At 47.9% G+C, this 21,754-nt stretch overlaps 1 protein-coding gene across 9 annotated transcripts in view; it reads left to right on the plus strand.

Moving 5' to 3' along the window:
• The window catches only part of RHBDF1 (rhomboid 5 homolog 1), a 162,831-nt gene that overhangs the window by 16,040 nt on the left and 125,037 nt on the right, over positions 1-21,754 (plus strand). The window contains exons 1-2 of one of the 9 annotated variants that reach the window (XM_068113716.2): positions 15,830-15,919; positions 16,139-16,269. The exons of 5 other annotated variants lie outside the window; for them this stretch is intronic. The gene's annotated coding sequence lies outside the window, so the exon portion shown is untranslated. Of the gene's footprint in view, positions 1-15,790; positions 15,920-16,138; positions 16,270-21,754 lie in introns of those variants that run through there. 3 more of the 9 variants (XM_068113707.2, XM_078773564.1, XM_068113698.2) reach the window with 3 other exon arrangements.

Here is a 21,754-nt window from a genome sequence, read left to right on the forward strand (position 1 = left end):
AGAGAGACAGACAGACAGACACAGAGACAGAGACAGAGACAGAGACAGACTTTGACTTTTGTATCCTTTTATTATAAAAGTATAAAACCATTCCACAAAGCAGTGTTAAACCAAGCAACGAGTTCAAAGAAACATTGTATAAGGATCATAAACACACCAAAAAAGAACAAAGGATATTCAAAAGAAACCAGCAAGTATAAAAATTTTACCAACCAAAGGTGAGGACGCAAACAGAAACCACAAACAATTTTAAAGGAAATGCTCACGCAAGAGCTATGAACACATCAAGAGAAAATTAAGCGTTTAATTAAATTAAGCGAAAAATTGAGAAAGGGAAAGAGAGGGGGGGAGAGAGAAGGGGAGAGAGAGAGGGGGTGAGAGGGAGGGAGAGAGAGAGAGAGAGAGGGAGAGAGAAAGAAAGAGAGAGAAAGAGAAAGAGAAAGAGAAAGAAAGAAAGAGAAAAAGAGAAAAAGAGAAAAAGAAAAAAATAAAAATGAAAGAAAGAAACATTCGACATTTGTCCCCGTTTGTTGCCAGGAAAACATTGTTCACAGTGAAAACCCAAAAAACAATTCAAGGCGATGGCTGTACAAGTTTAAAATGGGAGACAAGATAAATCATAAATTCATTGTAAGAGAGCCATCAGCCAGTTGACATAAGGATGCCTTGATACACCACCGTTGTGAGAACACTGTGCAATCATTCGATTGAAACTCAAGATTTACACGCAAGATTTACTCAAGATTTACACACAAGATTTACAAGATTTACAAGATTTACATGTGACGAAGGCTTTAAAAAGGTGAACAACATCATCAACAGAATTACAGGCATTCTGCATCCTGTGTTTTCTCGACAAGTATATGGCAAGTTTTGCTTCAGAAGACAAATAGTTGACTAAAAGGCACTCATCTTTACACAGGCGGGAAGTAGTGAAACTGAAGATAAAAACACAATGCGTAAAAATTAGGCCAAGCCCCCGGACCACACGCGATAAAACTGTAAAAAGGGGTGCCAACCTAGGACAATCAACAAAAATGTGAGAAATGGTTTCCGTCGCACCGCAAAACGGACATAATTCCGTGTTATCGGAACATATGCGATGCGATAAAACATTTGATGGTAAAATGTAGTGCGCCAGCCGCCATTGTAAGTCTCCGGAGCGCTTGGCGATGGGGGCCTTGTACATAGTAAGCCAATTGATGGTGGTGGAAGGAGTAGTCCGGAACATTCTCCCCCAGTGCGCTTGCGGTTCTGCGGGTCTATCGTGAACAAGGGTTAAAACACACAAAGCATAAACACAAGATTTCTCCATCAAATGAAAAGGGGTGAAGCCCTGAAAATGAAGTAGAAGTCTAGGAAAGAGAAATTCGGATAAAGAAGGGCTAGCTTCCGCCTGTGGGGCCCATTTTAGCCCGGTTCCCTTGAAAAAACGCAGGATCACAGAAAAGATCCTTCCTATGACTCGAATGGATCGAACTCCGGTGGCTACAGCAACGTCAGCAGCTGGCTTCCACTTGTAAGGAAAAGGGGTTCTGAGATGTTTAACCTTGATGCATCCGACGTCGATAAACTTTTGCATAAAAGCACGGTTACTGCAGACCCCTTCAAATATGGGGTTTAGAAAGATGGGCTCGTTTAAAAACAGCTCAAGAGAATAGTTCCTGTTGTCACGGCGAACAGTAACCGCTTGCCATGCCTCCAGCATACTCCTATAGAATAGAGGAACTGGTGTTAGATCAACTTTCGTGGTGTCTATAAGGAACAGTTCTTGGTCGTAGTTCAGTTTCCCTGCTTGCTGAAGCAGGCAGTGAGCCGACGCTTTCCACGAGACGTCGGTGTACAGCAGCCTACGAAGTGAAAGGAGGCGAAAAGCCATCACTTTGCTAGAAACAGCAATCAGTCCATGTCCTCCTTGAGCAGCAGGCAGGCTGAGCACACCAGGTCGAAGCCAGTGCTTACCTCCCCAATAAAAGTAGCTTGTAGCTTTTGGGGAATGAAATCTGGGGGCTGCAGTGCCATTAAAACATGCCAAAGCATTGATGCCGCAAGATTATTTATAACAAGGGTTTGGCCCCGATAAGAAAGTTGACAAAGTAAACCCTTCCATTTCAGCAACCGTCTCTCAGTTTTGATTATAAGAGACTCCCAGTTTTTAAAAATGAAGTTTCCAGGGCCAAGAAAAACACCGAGATAAAGGATTCCATCCCTTGTCCGTTCAAGTTGTTCGGGCAGAGTTGGAGGAATGGCTCCATTTTGTGGACCAAGGTAAAGAGCACTGCTCTTCTTCCAATTGACCTTTGCAGAGCTTGCCAAACTAAATTCATGGACACATTGGACCAAGGCGGAGACATCTTCATCCGAATGAACGATTACGCAAAGATCGTCCGCATAAGCGATCACCTTAACTGGGTGCGCCGTTGGTTGCGGAAGGAAACCGAGAAGACGTGCATGCAAGCGAACAAGCAAAGGTTCAAGTGTGAGGGAGTACAGGAGGCCAGACAAAGGACATCCTTGGCGAATGCCTCTATTAGCCGGGAAAGGTGGACATAAAATATTGTTAACCTTGAGTAGACTAAAGATATTATTATACAGTAACTGTACGTGAGAGATAAAATTTTCTGGAAACCCAAACCCACGTAAAACCGAAAAAGATAAAAGTGATGAATGGTGTCACAGGCCTTTTCTTGGTCTAAAAGAACCAGACCAACATTTCTTTGTTTAAGATCACAGATATCAATTAAATCACGCACGATAAAAATAGTCATGTATTGTCCTTTTCGGAACACAGTAGCATTGATCGGGGTGTATGATGTCGCCAATCACGGGCCTGAGCCGGTTGGTAAGAGCCTTGGAGAAAACCTTGTAATCCGTACAAAGCAGTGAGATGGGACGCCAATTTTGCGGTTGCTGGAGGTCTCCTTTCTTTGGGACCAGGGCGAGTACCGCCCTACGACAGCTTAGCGGCAGTAAGCCTAATCGTAGGCTGTCAACAAAAACTTTGAGTAACTCTGGTCCCAGGAGGTCCCAGAAAGCTTTGTAAAATTCTGCAGGTATCCCATCCAAGCCAGAGGCCTTACCTGAAGGTAAGGTTTGTAATGCAGCATGGAGTTCTTCCATGGTTAGCTCCTTGTTCAGTTGCAGGCACGCAGACTCCGACAAGGTGGGTAAGGAGGAAGTCAAGGATCCTGTGATCTCGTTATCGATTCCCTTAGCGCGATACAGGTCAGAGAAGTAGTTCTTGAGGGAATACCTGATGTCTTTTTGATCGTGCGTTATTCTTCCTTCCTTCGTCCTAACTGAAGTTATCTGCTGACCTCTCTTAGTTCGGACTTCCAGTGCAAAAAAGAACTTGGAGGAGGTATCCAAATGACACAGGTTCTCCATTCGGAGACGAATCAGCGCTCCTCTAGCTTGCTTTGCACATAGATCAGCAAGAAGAGCTTTTTTCTTCGCCAGCAGAGAGTTCGTTCTCTCAGTACTAGAAGCCGAGAGGTTGGATTGCAAGGATAATATTTCCTTGGCAATCAGGGATTGAAGGGCAGAGTTGTGTTGAGTACGATAAGCTCCATATTGTTGGCAAAACAATCTCATCTGTACTTTGGCATTGTCCCACCACTGCCCAAGGCGGGGGAAGGATGGTTTACGTTGGAGCAAGGCCCTCCAGAATGCATGAAATGCATCAACAAACATTTTTTCTTCCAAAAGGCTCACATTAAAGGTCCAGTAGGCAGCACCACGATTCCGAACTGGTAGGCAAGCACAAAGCGTAACCATGTGATGATCTGAGAAGCCACTCGGGACAATGTCCGCGCCACTCACGATATTCAGAAAAATACTGTTAATATAGAACCGGTCCAATCTTGCGAGTGAGAGACGACTCTTTGAGCACCGACACCACGTGTATTGGCGGACAGAAAGATTGCGGATTCCCCACACGTCAACAAGGGAGAACTTGGACAAGGATCTTAACAGAGGCACTGCGCTTGCGGGGTGAGGCTCCTCTCCATTACGATCAAGGGCAGGGTCCACGGTACAGTTAAAATCTCCACCCAAACAGACAAGTCCATTAAAATCAATGTGCATGAGAGATGTTTCCAACTTAGTATAAAAGGCAAGTCTTTCTGTGCTATCACTAGGTGAGTAAATGTTCAGTACGGTGTGTTTAAAACCATTGTGTGTAAAAGTGACTGAAATTAAATACCCTTTGATTATGTCATTAAAAACTATATGAGAGCTACAGAAGGAAGGCTGTAAATAGACAGCTACCCCAGCCCTTGGGTGTTCCAGACTACTAAAAAACCATTTTCCTTTCATTATCCTTTGCCACTCCCCCATACAAGAGGAACTACATCTTGTCTCTTGTAGAAGTAGAATATCGATGCGATTTTCCTTAACAAACTGTTTAACTTCAATTTTCCTTAGGGAAGAACGTCCCCCATTAATATTCAAACTGGCGAAGGAGAAAGCCATGATATAAGGGTGTATATAAACGTGTCCAACGTGCCAAACAGCTTGGCTGGGCTACATCTGCAGCTCCTTCTTCGCTTTCAGGATACATTTCCGGAGACGATAGACCTGTGATTCGGTCACGCCAAGCTGTCCGGCTTTAACAAGCAGTCGCTTCGCAGAGACCACAAAGCCGATTAGGTCAGGGAAAAAATCTTTAATTTTTACCCGTTTCTTCCGAAAAGTGTCCTGGAGAAATTTTATGATCTCGGAGGGTGGAACACTGGTCTCACCCTCCAAATCTTGGGGAAAACCCGGGTCATTCCAGGCTTCGACACTCCCGGCAGAGGCGAGTGACGAGGTCCCGTCCGAATCACATTCCGAGTGTCGGTCCATGTCCATGACATCAATTTCATGCTCCTGAGATGGAGCTGGTGGCTTGACGAGGGAAACGTCACATTCCGCACCCAAAGCAGAAGGAAGAGGAGTATGTGGGGGAGGAGGAGGAGGAGGGGGGGGCGGGAGGAGGAGGAGGGGGGGGGCGGGAGGAGAAAGAAGGGGGATGGGAGGAGGAAGAGGAGTGGGAGGAGGAAGGAGAGTGGGAGGAGGAGGAGGGGGGGGTGGGAAGAGGAGGAGGAGTGTGAGGAGGAATGGGAGTGGGAGGAGGAATGGGAGTGGGAGGAGGAAGAGGGAGAGGAAGAGATGTACTATCGGGAGAAGTTTCACATTCTGCTGGGGGCAAACCCGGCACGTCATCAGCTGATGCCTTACACTCTGATTCACCTGGGCTCGAGGTTGTCTGCAACTCAGGAACGTCACACACCTCACCCCCAGCAGGAAGAGGGACAAGAGTGGACTCGGCGTTCACATACACGGTGCCTGTGACCACGGGAGTGGTCACATGCGCTTCCTGTTGCACCACACCAACTTCCCACTCGAGTTCACCAACTCCACAAGCAGAAGCATTATCATCCTCCAGAGCAAGAACGTCAAACCGATTTTCGGTTTTAAAAACCTCAGATATTGCTGCTTCCAAACGGGACTTGTCATGTTCGTCAGCCGGTGCCATCTTTTTTGGACAGCTCGCCGCCACGCCCTGACTGTTATCTGTTAAATGTTTTAATTTATGTTTCCTTTTATAGGGAACAACGGTAAAACCCTCACCATCTGCCTGGGGTTGAGCCACCCCCGCCGCCGACGGCTCAGGTAAATTACTCATGTTTGAGGCATCACGAGGGTCCCCGACTCTAGATGGACCACTTTTTGTGTTAATGGTCTTCACCGGTATCGATGCACCACTGGCGGCATTCTTGGGGCAAACGTTTTTTAAATGCCCCGATTCACCACAATTAAAGCAAGTTATAGTTTCCGTCGCAATATAGATTTGATAATTGCGGTTTTTATATTTCAACGTCATAACTGCATTGAGTGATTGAGCGTTATCCTTTAAAATAATATAACAATGACGTCGGAACGACATAACATGCCGAACCGAGGCGTCAGAGCGAAGACGAAGCGGTACCATCAAAACCCGCGACACAACTGTGCCAAAAACACTTAGTGCAGAGACGATCTCTTCACAAGTGAAAAAAGGAGGAATATTGGACAGAGTTAACCGAACGGCCATTGTGTCCAAAGGATTAACGTTAACAAAAATATCCGGCGGGACGGTTAAACCGATTTCAACCGCCTGGGCCACGTGTCGCACGTCCGACAGGAAGACCACGATGCGATGATTCATTTTTGAAGCTGCAAGAACATTCTCGATTCCAACAAGGTCTCCTAAACCAATCACCACATTCTCAACACTAACTCCATCAGGTGGAGTAATTATCACTCCCTCCTTAGGAGTGAGCGACTCGTACACACTATTGGACAAACGTCCGTTTGCCATAGCTGAAAATAAAATAAGGGAAGTTTAAGTTAAACAAAAAGAAACCTGTCACAAGCAACCAGCAAGTGGAGGTAAAGGAAAAAGATAAGGAAAAACAATATATAAATGAGGAATCGAAACCACTGACGAGCAGTTCGACCAGAAAAACAAGGCAAATGAAACGCAGGCCCAGAAACCGAAGGTTTCAACAAGAACCTGCGAAAACACTTACCATGCGCTTTCCCGCTCTCTCTCAAGTCTCAACACACACAGGAAACAAGGGGAAAACTTTACAATCAGAAACAGGGACACAATGGAGCGAATAAGGGAAATAGGAAACAGCGAAGACAGAGCACTCACGACATGAAGCGAGCATACGCCATGACACCGCACCCAACGCACCGACAGCCAGCAGATGGAGAGAGAGAGAGAGAGAGAGAGAGAGAGAGAGAGAGAGAGAGAGAGAGAGAGAGAGAGAGAGAGACAGACAGACACAGACAGACAGACAGACAGACACAGACAGACAGACAGACAGACAGACAGACAGACAGACACAGACAGACAGACACAGACAGACACGAAAAAAAAAAGGAAGAAAAAAAAGCAGCAGCACACAACAACAGAGAACTGTGGAAGGGGGATGGCATGTCTCTCTGTCAACCATGACGAAAGTTTTGCAAATTTATTAAAAAGAAAAAACTGAAATATCACATTGACAGAAGTATTCATACCCTTTGCTATGACACAGGTGTGTGCCTTTCCAAATCATGTCCAATCAATTGAATTTACCACAGGTGGACTGTGTCGGTGTAGAAACATCTCAAAGGGCAAGAGAAATGGGAGGCATCTGAGCTAAATTTCAAGTGTCATAGCAAAGGGTATGAATACTTACGTCAATGTGATATTTCAGTTTTTTCTTTTTAATAAATTTACAAAACTTTCTAAAATCCTGTTTTCTCTTTGTTATTATGGGGGTATCGAGTGTAGATTGATGAGGGAAAAAATGGATTTAAACGATTTCAGCGTAAGGCTGCAACATAACAAAATGTGAAAAAAGTGAAGGGGTCTGAATACTTTCTGAATGCACTGTTTGCCCTTTCCAGTGGAGAGTAGGTGTGGTCCAATCCTCAACCCAACGGGCGACCTCACCTCCTGGCTTATATAGCCGGGGCGAGGAATCGAGCTCTGTAGGCAGGGGGCCTCACACCACCCCGCCATATATAGGTGGGGTGAGGACGCGGGCAGCCTCACCCTGCGTCACCTTATATCGGTGGGGCGAGGATGCGGTCAGAGGGGAGGCCTTACCCCATCCTGCCTTATGTAGGTGTGGCGAGGACGCAGAAACTGTCAGCGATTGGCCTCACCTTACCCCGCCCCACCTTATACAGGTGGGACGACCACTCGGGCTCAGTCGCCGGGCGGCCCCACACCGCCCCGTTTTTAAAAGAAAGTATATAAAAGGCACTATATAAGATACATGTTTCCATATCAAAATAGATTTGAAATTTAAATTAAATATGGACATCCTTCTTTTTTATGTTAAGCCTGGTGTTGGCTTAGTGGTTAGGGTGCCAGCTTGGGATCCTAGTATCCTGGGTTCAAATCCTCGTCGATACGCCAGGTGGGTTGACTCAGCCTGTCATCCTTCCGAGGCTGGCAAATTGAGTTCCAGTTCTCACTGGTCATTCCCTTTGTGTCACAAGAGGCGACTAACAGGGTTGGTGGCAGGAAGGGCATCTGGCCATAAAAATTGCTTCAAAAAGGGACCATGGTGCCCAAAAAAGGCCATCCCCTGCTCTGCGGGGAAAAATGGCCTCTAAAGGCGGGTCTTGGAATCCCTGTAAATGTACACTAATGTCTCCGAATTTCCTTGTCCTGCATATAAGGAAAAATATTTGGGAATTACACTGTACGTACTTGTTTATCTTTTTTCTTTTTCTTTTTTTAACAGAGAATCGAGGCTTGTGTAAGAGCTAACACATTGAACATGAAAATATGCACAGACACATAAAACATGCAATGAAGGGAGCGTGAGACAAGAGGGGGAGAGAGGGAAGTATACAAGCACAACAACAGAAGAGAACAGGGACGTCAGTAGATCTGTGGAACGGGGAGGGCTGGGGGAGGAGGGAGGGATACACGGTATAAAGCAAATGAACACTTCTAGGAATTTGAGGAAAGAAGTTGGGGATTTAAAGAGGTGGATTTGAGGTGTTTTAACAGGGTAGAAAAGATTAAGATTTTGGATGGGGGAAGATATGAGATGGTGGTGAACAACTGGTTTAAAGATCTGGAGGGAGGAGAGGGATTGAAGAGAGTGTGGGAGTTTGTTCCAGAGGTGGGAGAAAAGAGGAGTGAAGGTGAGCAGAGAGTCTTGATTTTGGCAGTTTCACCAGAAGAGGGTTTCTGGCAGATCTTGTGTGTCCTGCAGGAATATTTGGGGGACAGAGTACTGACAGAACAGGGTGGCAAGGCCGGAGAGGAGTCTGTCGCAGACAATATCGGTAGAATCTCGTCTTGACAATAAGAAAACATTTTGACTCGGCCTATTGCGAGCATTTCCTTGGAAGAACCTTTGAGCACCACTCTTACCTGTGCATGTTCCAGTGAGCCATAGATTACTCGTGACGTGTAAATATGAAAATGGTGATTCAAACTACTTGCACAACATTTTGTTTTCATGACCAACATTAAAAAAAAAAATTCGCAAAACTTGTGTTTGGTAACATAAGGAATCGTTTGGAATAGTTCCGTGGTGTTTCGTATTATGAGCAATCGTGGTTTCCTTACTGGGAAAGGAAAAAAAGCCGAAGCGATCTTAATAAGCTTTCGTCTCTGGAACCTTTCTTCAAAAAAGTTAGCAAAACAACAAGTCATTTTATCAACTCAAACCGCAAACTTATCTTCTTGCCAAATGTGATTAACCACCTGATTCTGTTACAAAATCTTCTCTTTGTTTAATTTTCCTTTATATTCCCACTGTTATTTTATTGCTTTCTTTCGGTATAAAAACCAGAAATTGTTTTTGTATAAGTTGTTGTATATAAAAACCGGAAGTTGTTTTTGTATAAGTTGTTTTGTATAAGTTGTTGTACATAAAAACCAGAAGTTGTTTTTGTATAAGTTGTTGTTTATAAAAACCAGAAGTTGTTTTTGTATAAGTTGTTGTTTATAAAAACCAGAAGTTATTTTTGTATAAGTTGTTGTATATAAAAACCAGAAGTTGTTTTTGTATAAGTTGTTGTATATAAAAACCAGAAGTTGTTTTTGTATAAGTTGTTGTGTATAAAAACCAGAAGTTGTTTTTGTATAAGTTGTATATAAAAACCAGAAGTTGTTTTTGTATAAGTTGTTGTATATAAAAACCAGAAGTTGTTTTTGTATAAGTTGTTGTGTATAAAAACCAGAAGTTGTTTTTGTATAAGTTGTTGTATATAAAAACCAGAAGTTGTTTTTGTATAAGTTGTTGTATACTAGGGCATGCCCGTACTATATCTATATCTAAAATTATATCCCCCCCCTCTATTTACATGAAATGGTTTGGTCCAAAGCGAACGGCTTGCGAGTACGGTGACAATCCCCCCCCTCTATTTACATGAAATGGTTTGGTCCATTCGCAAAGCCAAAGCGAACGGCAGTTACAAATCGCAGTTACGATGAATCGCAAAGTAGTTTTAATTAGTTTTAAAACATAGTTTAACGCCAACATAGTTTGCCAACGTGAAATAAATGAATACGCTCTCAAATGTGCCGTCCGAGGCAGAGTCTGTTCGGCACGTTCGGCACACGTGATAGCTCGCTGCTCTCTGATTGGTTGAATCGTTTTTTGGACATAGCTCGGTAACTACTTGTCCGATTAATATGAAACCTTGAAAAGGCACATCCTCGGGTCCCCAGCAATATACCTGGCAAGTTTCAAGTATATCGGACCGGTAGTTGTCGAGAAACAGCGGTCGCATACACACACACACACACACACACACAGACAGAGATTAGTGGAATTATAGATAGATAAAAACCAGAAGTTGTTTTTGTATAAGTTGTTTTATATAAAAACCAGAAGTTGTTTTTGTATAAGTTGTTGTATATAAAAACCAGAAGTTGTTTTTGTATAAGTTGTTTTATATAAAAACCAGAAGTTGTTTTTGTATAAGTTGTTTTATATAAAAACCAGAAGTTGTTTTTGTATAAGTTGTTGTATATAAAAACCAGAAGTTGTTTTTGTATAAGTTGTTTTATATAAAAACCAGAAGTTGTTTTTGTATAAGTTGTTTTATATAAAAACCAGAAGTTGTTTTTGTATAAGTTGTTTTATATAAAAACCAGAAGTTGTTTTTGTATAAGTTGTTGTATATAAAAACCAGAAGTTGTTTTTGTATAAGTTGTTGTGTATAAAAACCAGAAGTTGTTTTTGTATAAGTTGTTGTATATAAAAACCAGAAGTTGTTTTTGTATAAGTTGTGTATAAAAACCAGAAGTTGTTTTTGTATAAGTTGTTGTATATAAAAACCAGAAGTTGTTTTTGTATAAGTTGTTTTATATAAAAACCAGGAGTTGTGTGGAAACCAGAAACCAGATATAAGAAGTTGTTTTTAGCTACGAATCTTGTAATCGTTTGAACCTGGGTCTTCATTAATGAAATTGTGTCATTTTAGAATTTAGATGTTCTACACTCTTGGTCGAGTGGGTTGTTTTCAGGAATTTAAATTTGTGATTTGTTTACAAATTTGTGAGGAATTTGTGATTTGCGAAAGTTTGTGAACAGGGCAGGAATTTGTGATTTGTTCAGGGTGCCGGAGATGACTCGCTACTTTTAATGAAAGACACGTGGGATCTTTGACACCCAGCAATGACCAGCAATGACCAGCAATGGCAGGCAGGTCCTCCGGGTTGACATCCTGGCAGAGGGCGCACGTCGACGTCTCACCCTTCCTGTGAAACACCAGGGTGGTATTTATAGCTGTGTTGAGATTGGAACTCAGGCTGGATAGCTCAGAGCTGTGTGTAATACCCCTTGACTATCTGATCAGCTCTGAAATCATTTACAGTAGGTACTTATGAAATGTTGATGACGTCTTAGACTGATCTTCCAAGTAAACATTTTTATTATAGTTTTTTTTTTTTTCAAGAAATTTCCACCATAGGTGCAACGACTTCTGTATAATTTTTTAATGATAATTATGACGTCATAGGTCACGTGGTATGGGTACCATCTTGGAAAAACCGAAAAACTTTGCTCCATATCTCCGAAAGTGCTGCATCGAAGAAAAAATTGAGACATGGCTCATTGTAAAAAACTCTCCATGGAGAATAACATATGTTAATGATGTCATAGATGCCTCCATTATGACGTCATAATTCGACAAGTACAAAACTTCATCTGATTAAGATGAAATTTCTTGAGCGTCATCTAGGGATAAATTGGTGGAGATTTTTTTTTTTAATGATGACGTTATCATGGTTTGGTCGCCATGTTTGTTGTAACATAAAAGCCTTAAAAAAACACGAAAACACATCCTGGCGAGGGTCTGCAATCTCTGATAGCTCTTTCTTGTTTAAATTGCATTCACATCTTTCAAAGTTACACAACACTGGTCTTTACAGATTTCCCACTGCTCCTTTACCACCCCCTCCCCCTGTCCCTCAATTTATTGTGTCATCTTATTCATAACCCCTTGTGTGTTTTGTCTTTGCCCTTATTAGTCCCCTACCGGTGTACATCAGAGGGGACTATAGGTTTGCACTACGTCCCTCCGTCTGTCCATCTGTCAGTCCGTCACGCAAAGAACAGTTTTCCGGACTTTTTTTTCTAAACTCTTAATGCTAATGATTTCAAACTTGGCACATGGTTTCCTCATGATAAGTTACAGATCAAGTTCGAACATCTTGACGTTTTTTTTTTTTTGTTTGTTTTTTGTATACTGAATCGAGGCTCGTGAAAGAGCTAACATTTACTTCACAAACAAATCAACCAGACAAACAAAACACACAAAAAGAGGGAGTGGAAAACAAGATGGGGAGAGAAGGGGAAGCACACAAACACAACATTTGAGAGCAAGGAGATGTGTGGAAGGGAGAGGGCTTGGGGGGAGGAGGCATGGGAAGGGGGGGGGGGGGGTGGAGGGAGAAGTATAAAACACAAGGACACCAAGGACTTCCAGGACAGAAGTTGGTATTTCAAAAAAGTGTTTTGGATGGGGGAAGATAAGAGATGGTGGTGAACAGCTGTTTTAAAGACCTGGAGGGTGGAGTGGGATTGAAGAGAGTGAGGGAGTTTGTTCCAGAGGCGGGAGAAAAGAGGAATGAAGGAGTGAAGGTGGCCTCAACCCGCATTGTCACCTCAACCCTACATTCGATCATATTTGATGAAGTTATGGCACTTTGAACTTTGGTAATTTCCCCAACAGTTTTCCAGACGTCAGACTGCCGGTAGGGGACATGTATTGCAGCGCAATACTCAGAATGCTTGTTTTATCTTGCCTTTACAGACTTAAATGTGTATAGCTGTCTAAGAATGGCTGTTGATGCAAGATCTATTGGAAATCCCCGCAACCATTGCGCACTGTCCTTTTGGAGGGTTGTGAAGGGGAGAGCTTCTGTGTATATTTTACAGTCCTTTGACTCATCATGCTATCTGTGGCATTAAATTAATAAAATGTAAAACAATTGGGCTATTTATGGGTGACTGTTGGCAAAGCTGGTACTTTGCCATGGTTGCATTATTTTTATATGAAATGTTTTGTCTCAACGGTACTGAGAGAGTGAAGCCTGGAATAACACCAAGTCTGGTTGTTCATTTATACCTTTGCTATTTAACTATTTACTTATTAACGTACTAGCAGAAGTACCCGGCATTGCCGGGCGGGGGAGGGGAGAAGAGGGGGGAGGGGAGTGGAGCGGAACGGGGGGGAGGGGAGAAGAGGGGGGAGGGGAGGGGAGCGGAACGGGGGGGAGGGGAGAAGAGGGGGGGAGGGGAGAAGGGGAGGGGGAAGGGAGAAGAGGGGGAGGGGAGAGGGGAGAAGAGGGGGAGGGGGAGAGGGGAGAAGAGGGGGAGAGGGGAAAAGAGGGGGATGGGGAGGGGGAGGGGGAGAAGAGGGGGGGAGGGGAAGGGGGTGGGAGGGGGAGGGGAGCGGAGGGGAACTGGGGGAGGGGGGAGGGGGGAGGGGGGAGGAGGGAGGGAGGGGGAGGGATGGGAGGCAGAGGGGAGGGGGGATAGGGGAGGGGGGAGGGGGGATAGGGGGAGGGGGAGGGGGTGGGGAAGGGGTAGGGCAGAAAGGAAGGGGTAGGGGAAAGGGAGGAGCATGGGGGAAAGGGAGGGGCAGGGGAGGGGGGATGGGGAAGGGGGGTGGGGAAGGGGTAGGGTGGAAAGGGAGGGGGTGGGGGAAAGGGAGGGGGGTGGGGGAGGGGGTGGGGAAGGGGTAGGGCAGAAAGGAAGGGGTAGGGCGTAAAGGGAGGAGCATGGGGGAAAGGGAGGGGGAGGGGGAGGGGGATGGGGTAGGGCGGAAAGGAAGGGGCATGGGGGAAAGGGAGGGGGAGGGGAGGGGAAAGGGAGGGGGAGGGGAGGGGAAAGGGGAGGGGGGAAGGGTAGGGTGGAGGGGGAAGGGTAGGGGGAGGGGAGGGGGGAAAGGGAGGGGAAGCGGGAGGGGGAGGAGGGAAGGGGAGGGGAGGGATATAGATGGTTACTGGCAATTGATCACATCCACAAATGATGTAATCCACACAATTTATGTACTTTGCATAACGTTAATAGGAATACATGGCCGTGTAGATGGGAAATACAGTTTGTTTGAAATAAATCGCAAATATCAGATGAAAGTGAAAAAAACCTATGTGGTGTGAATGGCAATGTTCCTCGCTGAAATGTGAAAAAACTGAATTACGTGCGAATGCATAACTGTGAGATTATGGCGGCAAAGTTGGAACATCACGTGATCGCTCTGAGCGAATCAGCGCGCTGCTCTGCGACCAGCTGAGATTCCGTGTGTAATGTTCCTCGCTGAAATGCGCTGAGGTAAATATGAATAAAAAATTCGATATATTTTCACTTTTACGTTTTGGCTAACTCGCTCGCGAACCTGACAAAGATCCTGAGCAAGGATCGCTACGTTATGCTAACGCTACGTTAGCTACGCTACGTTACACTACGTTCGTTACATTATGGCTAAAAATATGGATCTAAAGATGAAAGAAAAAAAAATCTATGTGGTGTGAATGGCTATGTTCCTCGCTGAAATGTGAAAAAACTGAATTACGTGCGAACGCATAACTGTGAGATTATGGCGGCAAATTTGGAACATCACGTGATCGCTCTGAGCGAATCAGCGCGCTGCTCTGCCATTCCGGTCATAATATTCCTCGCTGAAATGCGCTGAGGTAAAAATATGGTTAAAAAATATTATGAAATAAATTTTTAGGTCGACCATGTCGTGCCAGGCTCAATGGCCATGTTTGTGCCAAATATCAAGTTCGTGAGCCTCTCCGTTTAGGAGTCTATCGGTAACATTACACACACACACACACACACACACACTGTGTTTTTTATATATATAGATTTACTTACTTGCATGGTCTGAGGCTCATGCAGGAGTTGCAACGTAAACTCTTTCCAGAACAAGTTGTCCTCTGTTGTTCCTATCAGATGGCTTTCTCTGAAGCTTCCTCTAGGATAGAGCATGATTTTCTCAAAGGATAGAGCATGGACAAACGACACTGAGAGGGCAATGGCAAACCACCCAGTATAACCCTTGCCAAAAAACTGCTTCGTCAGCACCAATGCTCTGATAAGAAAGTATGGTACAGCACATCAAAATCAATTTAAATATGTTGGGATGGCTCTCCATCCTTAAAGCTGGTATCTCTCTGCATCAGTATTACCCTTTTATTGCAACTTTTTCTTTTATTAATGAAGATTTTTTATTCTCTAAGACTTTGTTGATGGAATGTTTTCGAAAAATCTTGGGATCAGTTTGTTTTGTACGCTGGTCTGTGACCCAGTCTTTGAACCTCTTCTTCCTCTTTTAGTCTTTGTTCTCCTAATGATGCTTCTCTTCCCAATCTCTCTCCTCCAGCCTCCATCCTCACCTCCCCTCCCTCACGTGCTTGTCCAACACAGGTTTTAAAATAGTGGCCTGAATGTTGCTCCCTGTAGTCAGTTATAATTAATTAATTTTGAATATCTCTTTCTCTCTCTTTCTCAATCAACCATCCAATTTTAAAACTTTGTTTAAATTTATACTGCCACGCCATCCCTTCATTATTCCTCTGCTTTTTTTCTCCTTGTACCTTAATTGCTTTGATATTCCATCATCCATCGTTCAAACACGAACCAATTGTCTTGCCCATTTATTACATGTCTGTCAGCATTTATTAAACGGCTCCTTGATTTCCCCTCTATGACCACCATTCATGGGAGGAGAAACATATTGCACCACTCCGGGGTTTTTCCCCATGCGTAATATGTGAGGCGTTCCGGACAAATTAGCTCTGCTCAGGAAGTTGGCTGCAGGGAGGTTTCCCCATGAACAGCTTAACTCTCCTCTGGGGAAAACATAACGAGAAAGCTGCTCCTCACCACATGCCAACGCAGTTTGGTTAACAGTAAGTGTGTGTGCTGCCATTCATTTCATACTAATTTTCATACAGTTAAATCGAGTACGTACTTGTTAACTCCAAATGTGCCTTTTTAGACCGACCAGGACATGTGCTGACTCTCCATGTCAAACAATTAAGGCTCCTCCATCTGACTCCTTACTTTTTAATACTTTCATATTATCAAGCTTGGCATTTTCACAGACAAATTTCGGCCTTCCTCCGCAGCTTGATGAAGCACCGTCTCCACACTGGGCTGGCTCCCCTGCCTCACACCGTACTCGGCTTGATGTCATGGAAATCATTTCTCCCGTGCTGAAGCAGAGTCTATGGGTCTATCACTTTACCATGGCAGACAGGTCGGTGGTCTGTCTGACTTCTACCACCTCCTTTCTGGTGTTGCACGCTCTACTCTTTCCACACTTTGTCCCACCAGGTTTCTGCAGGGTGCACACGGTCTGCCATGAGCCCCCTTCTGGTGAAACTCCTTAAATCAAGGGTCACTACACACCTCCACGCATTCGTTCCTCTGTTTCCCGCCTGTGGAACCAACTTCCACATCCTCTTTAAACTCATTCTTCCCTCCAGGTCTTCAAGACAGCTGTTCACCACCATCTCAAATCGTCCCCAATCCAAAACCATGATTTTTTTTTCCTACCCTCATTAACCTCCCCTCACTCACAATCCCTTGTCCTTCTCTATCCATCCTGTCCACCCCCATTCTTCCTTTCTTGCCCCTCACTTCTCCCCACACCCATTGTTTGTTCCAATCTCCATCTATCTTGTCCTTCAATTCAGCTGTTAGTGTCCCTCCTCTCTGCACTGTTCCTTTTGTCCTGTTGCATTCTGATCCATTCAGCGTTCCAGCTCCTCCACGAGCTTTGACTCTGTGTTCTAAAAAAAATAGTGTTACGTTGCATCTGTTTCCTTTTTTTGTGAATTAATAACTTTTGCAGAGGGCCTTGACTTTAGAGGTTTAAGTAAAGTTTCAGTTGAAGGAAAGGTGTGTAATTGTTGTTTTATGTTCCTCATTAGCTTGAAAGTTTTTCCACTTCACTTTTTTAATACATTTTATTTTCGACCTGTTGTTTTGTCTTTGCATATTGTGCCAGGCAGTCAGAGCAGGTATTTGCTGGAACCAGGAGACCATATTCAGGTTTTGCTTGTTAGTTTTAGTGCAAGTTCGTTGTGAAATTAACCCGTGCATTTAATTTGCAGTCTCTTGACGATCAAAGGAATGATTATAATCAACAACCATGATGTAATCTTCTAGTTTTTAGCTCACCTGGAACGTAGTCCCGGGGAGCTTATGCGATGGCGTGTCATCCGTCCGTCAGTCCGTAAACACTTGCACAACTTCTTCTCAGAAACTGCTGATGAGATTGTGACCAAATTTGGCTGAAATGATATTTGGTGTGTTGCAACTCAAGTTTGTTCACTGCATTAAAAAAATTCAGCGTCCGAGTGGGTTTACGGGAGGTTAAATGGGTCCAGATTTGACCCACCAAAATAGGTATTTGCTTTCTTCTCAGAAACTACACACACGATTTCGATGAAACCTGACCACAACCTTCACCACCCGTGATGTACCAAATTTTGTTCACGGCATTAAAAAAAAAATCTGCCCCTTTACAGGTCTACAGGGAGAGTGGGGGTGTGGGGGGGGGGGGGGGGGCGGGAGGGAGGGTTGCCTGCCAAAATAGGTACAGGCAGTCCTCGGGTTACGAACGAGTCCGTTTTTAAGTCTGTCTGCAAGTCGAATTTGTATGTAAGTCGGAACAGTTACGTACGGTTCACATCTTCTGTCAATTAGTCAAATGTTTGTCTTCGTATATAGTATATATTTTACCTAAAACATCTATAGGTATAAAAAACATGAAAGAAACATTTCTTAAACTGTTTAGATAGAAAAGAAAGGATAATGATTAAAGGTTAACACTTACTCTCGTTCCAATTGATGTCTTGCAAACCTTGAAACTGTAGCGGTTACCGCTGGATGCACACAATCGCCTTGCACCGGCCAGAACACGGCCAGACGCGCCTCTCCCGGGCATGCCCGGACTCACTGTTCCCGGGCACGCCCGAACCTCCCGGGCACGCCCGGTCTCGTCTTTCCCGGGCATGCCCGCTCTCGCCTTTCCAGGGCTCGCCCAGAGCGTCCGGGCATGCCCGCTATCGCCTTTTCAGGGCTCGCCCAGAGCGTCCGGGCATGCCCGTTATCGCCTTTCCAGGGCTCGCCCAGAGCGTCCGGGCATGCCCGCTATCGCCTTTCCAGGGCTCACCCAGAGCGTCTGGGCATGCCCGCTCTCGCTTTTCCAGTGCTCGTCCAGAGCGCCCGGGCACGCCCAGGCTCGACTTCCCAGGCCGCAGCCAAACACGCCCGGGCAGGTCCAGACTCGCCTTTCCAAGGCTCGCCCTTGACACCCGGGCATGCCCGGTATAGCTTTTGCCGGGCAAACTTCCCGACATAAATGTGTATATATATTGCTGCCCGATAAACGGGCTTGTCAGAATACCTGAGCTGTTTTGTTTCAATAAAGCAACTCGGACGAATTCCGTCTTTGGTCGCGTCAATTCTTTCGACTCGCGTTGGAGCGCAGTTCCTTCATTGGTGACCTACCGACATGGATACGGCAGTGACGCTTAAACTGCCTACCTTCTGGGAGGCTCACGCGGCTGTTTGGTTCGCTCAGGCGGACTCTCAGTTCGCCCTGCGAGGCATCACCGCGGACGACACCCGCTTCCACCATGTTGTGGCGGCGCTCGGTTCCGCCACCGCGGCCCGCGCCTTGAGCCTCCTCGAGCACCCGCCGGCTGCTGACAAATACGACGCGCTGAAGACACTCCTCCTCGACGCTTTCGCCCTCTCACCGGCAGCACGCGCACGGTGCCTGCTCGCTCTGCCCGAGCTCGGCGACACGCGCCCGTCCGAGCGCATGGACTATATGCTCTCGTTGCTCGGTGAGCACTCTCCGGATTTTCTGTTCCGCGAGCTGTTCCTTCGCCAGCTGCCTCACCCGGTACGCCTCGCCCTGGCTGGCACGTTGATCACGGATTCCCGCGCCCTCGCCAGGGAAGCCGATAACATCTCCTCGGCGGGCCAGCACATCAGCGCGGTTACCTGGAGCCCGCCGCCGTCCGAGGCGACGCCCACGACACCCGAGCGCCCTGCGCGGTTGGAGGCCGAACTGCCGGTGCAACTGGCGGCCGCCACGCCGCACCGCCCGCTTCCGACACGACGGCCGGGGCCTCCACCTGACCGGGCGTGGTGTTATTACCACGCCAGGTTCGGACACAAGGCTCGGACGTGCCGGCCCCCGTGCACTTTCGGCAGGTCGGGAAACGGCCGGGCCGGCGTTCATTCCCAGCCATGAGCGCCGGCCACTCGGGCAACTTGCTGTTTATTCGGGACAAAGCGTCTGGGCGGCGTTTCCTGTGTGACACCGGCGCCCAACTGAGCATCATACCCGCCTCCGAGCAGGACAGGTGGGACGCCGTTTGCGGCCCCTCTTTGGTCGCTGCTAATGGCTCGGCCATACGCACTTTCGGCCCACGCGTCGTCACCCTCTGCTTCGGCAGCCAGCGTTTTCAATGGACTTTTGTGACCGCCTGCGTCCCCATGGCTTTGCTGGGCGCCGACTTCCTCTGCGCGCACGGGCTGCTGGTCGACGTCAAACGTCGTCGCCTTGTCAACGCCGAGACCTTCAGATCCCTGGCGTGCACGATGAGCAGCTCCGCGCCGACCGAACTGGCGTGCGCCCTCCCGGCAGCGAACGAGTTCGCTCGCCTGCTCGCGGAATTCCCGGCCTTCACGCAGCCGACGTTTTCGGCCGTCGCGGTGCGGCACGGGATCGAGCACCACATACCCACTACGGGCCCGCCGGTCTACGCCAGGGCCCGCCGCCTCGACCCGGCCAAGCTCGCCGTGGCGAAGGCCGAGTTCGACGCGTTGGAGCACCTCGGCATCGTGCGGCGCTCCGATAGTGCGTGGGCCTCGCCACTGCACATTGTGCCAAAGCCGGGGGGTGGATGGCGCCCGTGTGGCGACTACCGCCGTCTCAACGATGCTACCACCCCCGACAGGTACCCGATCCCGCATATTCAGGACTTTTCCGCCCGTTTGGCGGGACGGGTCATCTTTTCGAAAATTGACCTGATACGGGGCTACCACCAGGTACCTGTCCGGGCGGCCGACGTCCCGAAGACGGCCGTCATCACGCCGTTCGGCCTGTTCGAATTTTTGCGGATGCCGTTTGGCCTCAAGAACGCGGCCCAGGCGTTCCAGCGCTTGATGGACGGCGTGCCGCGCGACCTGCCGTTTCTTTTCGTCTATCTGGACGATATCCTCGTCGCCAGCACGTCCCGCGCCGAGCACCTCCTCCACCTCCGAACACTGTTCGGTCGCCTCAGCGAGCACGGCTTAATTGTCAACCCGGTCAAATGCCACTTCGGCGCGACGACCGTTGACTTTTTGGGCCACCGCATCACCAAGACCGGGGCCGTGCCGCTGCCGACCAAGGTCGAGGCCATCACCACGTTCCCGCGTCCCCGTTCCATCAAGGCCCTCCAAGAGTTGCTCGGCATGGTGAATTTTTATCACCGATTCGTGCCCCGCGCTGCTCAGCTCATGCGGCCCCTTTACGAGGCCCTCCGGGGCAAGCCGGCCAAGCATGACATTGTTTGGTCCGCGGCCATGGACGCGGCCTTCGCCAGCGCCAAACGGGCCCTCGCCGACGCAACGCTGCTGGCTCACCCGGTGCTCAACGCGCCCATCGCCCTCACTACGGACGCCTCCAACTACGCAGTGGGCGCCGTCCATGAGCAATGGGTGGACGGGGTTTGGCAGCCACTCGCTTTTTTCAGCCGGCAACTCCGGCCGAACGAGTTAAACTACAGCACGTTCGACCGCGAGCTGCTCGGGCTATTCCTGGCCGTTCGCCATTTCCGACACCTCCTGGAGGGCCGCCCGTTCACGGCTTTCGTCGACCACAAGCCGTTGGTCTACGCAATGGCTAAGGTCACGGAGCTGTGGTCGGCCCGCCAGCAGCGCCACCTCTCCGCCATGTCGGAGTTCACCACGGACATCCGGCACGTCGCCGGCAAAGACAACGCCGTGGCCGACTGTCTTTCTCGGGCCAGCGTGAACGCGGTCCACCTCGGCGTGGACTTCGCGCTCATGGCGGCCGACCAGACCACCGACGCCTCGGTGCAGGCACTCCGTGCGGCGGACACGGGCCTCCGCCTGGCCGACATTCCCTTCGCGGGCACCGTCCTGCTCTGCGACGTCTCCCAGGGCCAGCCTCGCCCCATCGTGCCCGTTTCCTGGCAGCGCCGCATCTTCGCCTCCATCCACGGCCTTTCTCACCCGGGCCGGAAAGCTTCTCAGAAGCTGGTGTCGGCGCGTTTCGTCTGGCACGGCCTTCGACGAAACATCCGCGACTGGGCCAACGCCTGCACGGCCTGCCAGCGGGTCAAGGTCCACCGCCACACCCAGGCCCCGCTGGCACCTTTCGCCGTGCCTGAACGGCGTTTCGAGCACGTCCACGTGGACCTGGTGGGTCCCCTGCCCCCCTCGCGGGGGTTCACCCACCTGCTCACCATGGTGGACAGGACCACCAGGTGGCCGGAGGCCGTGCCCCTCGCCTCCACCACCACCGCCGACGTGGCGCAGGCGTTCATCGCCACCTGGGTCGCGCGCTTCGGCGCACCAGCGGACATCTCGGCCGACCGCGGCCCACAGTTCACGTCTGAGCTTTGGGGCGCGGTCGCCCGTTCGTTGGGGGTCACACTGCACCGCACCACGGCCTACCACCCCCAAGCCAACGGGTTGTGTGAGCGGTTTAA

Source organism: Myxine glutinosa, chromosome 1, assembly GCF_964187855.1.
Source record: "Myxine glutinosa chromosome 1, kmMyxGlut1.1, whole genome shotgun sequence".
Classification (NCBI taxonomy): Eukaryota; Metazoa; Chordata; class Myxini; order Myxiniformes; family Myxinidae; genus Myxine; species Myxine glutinosa.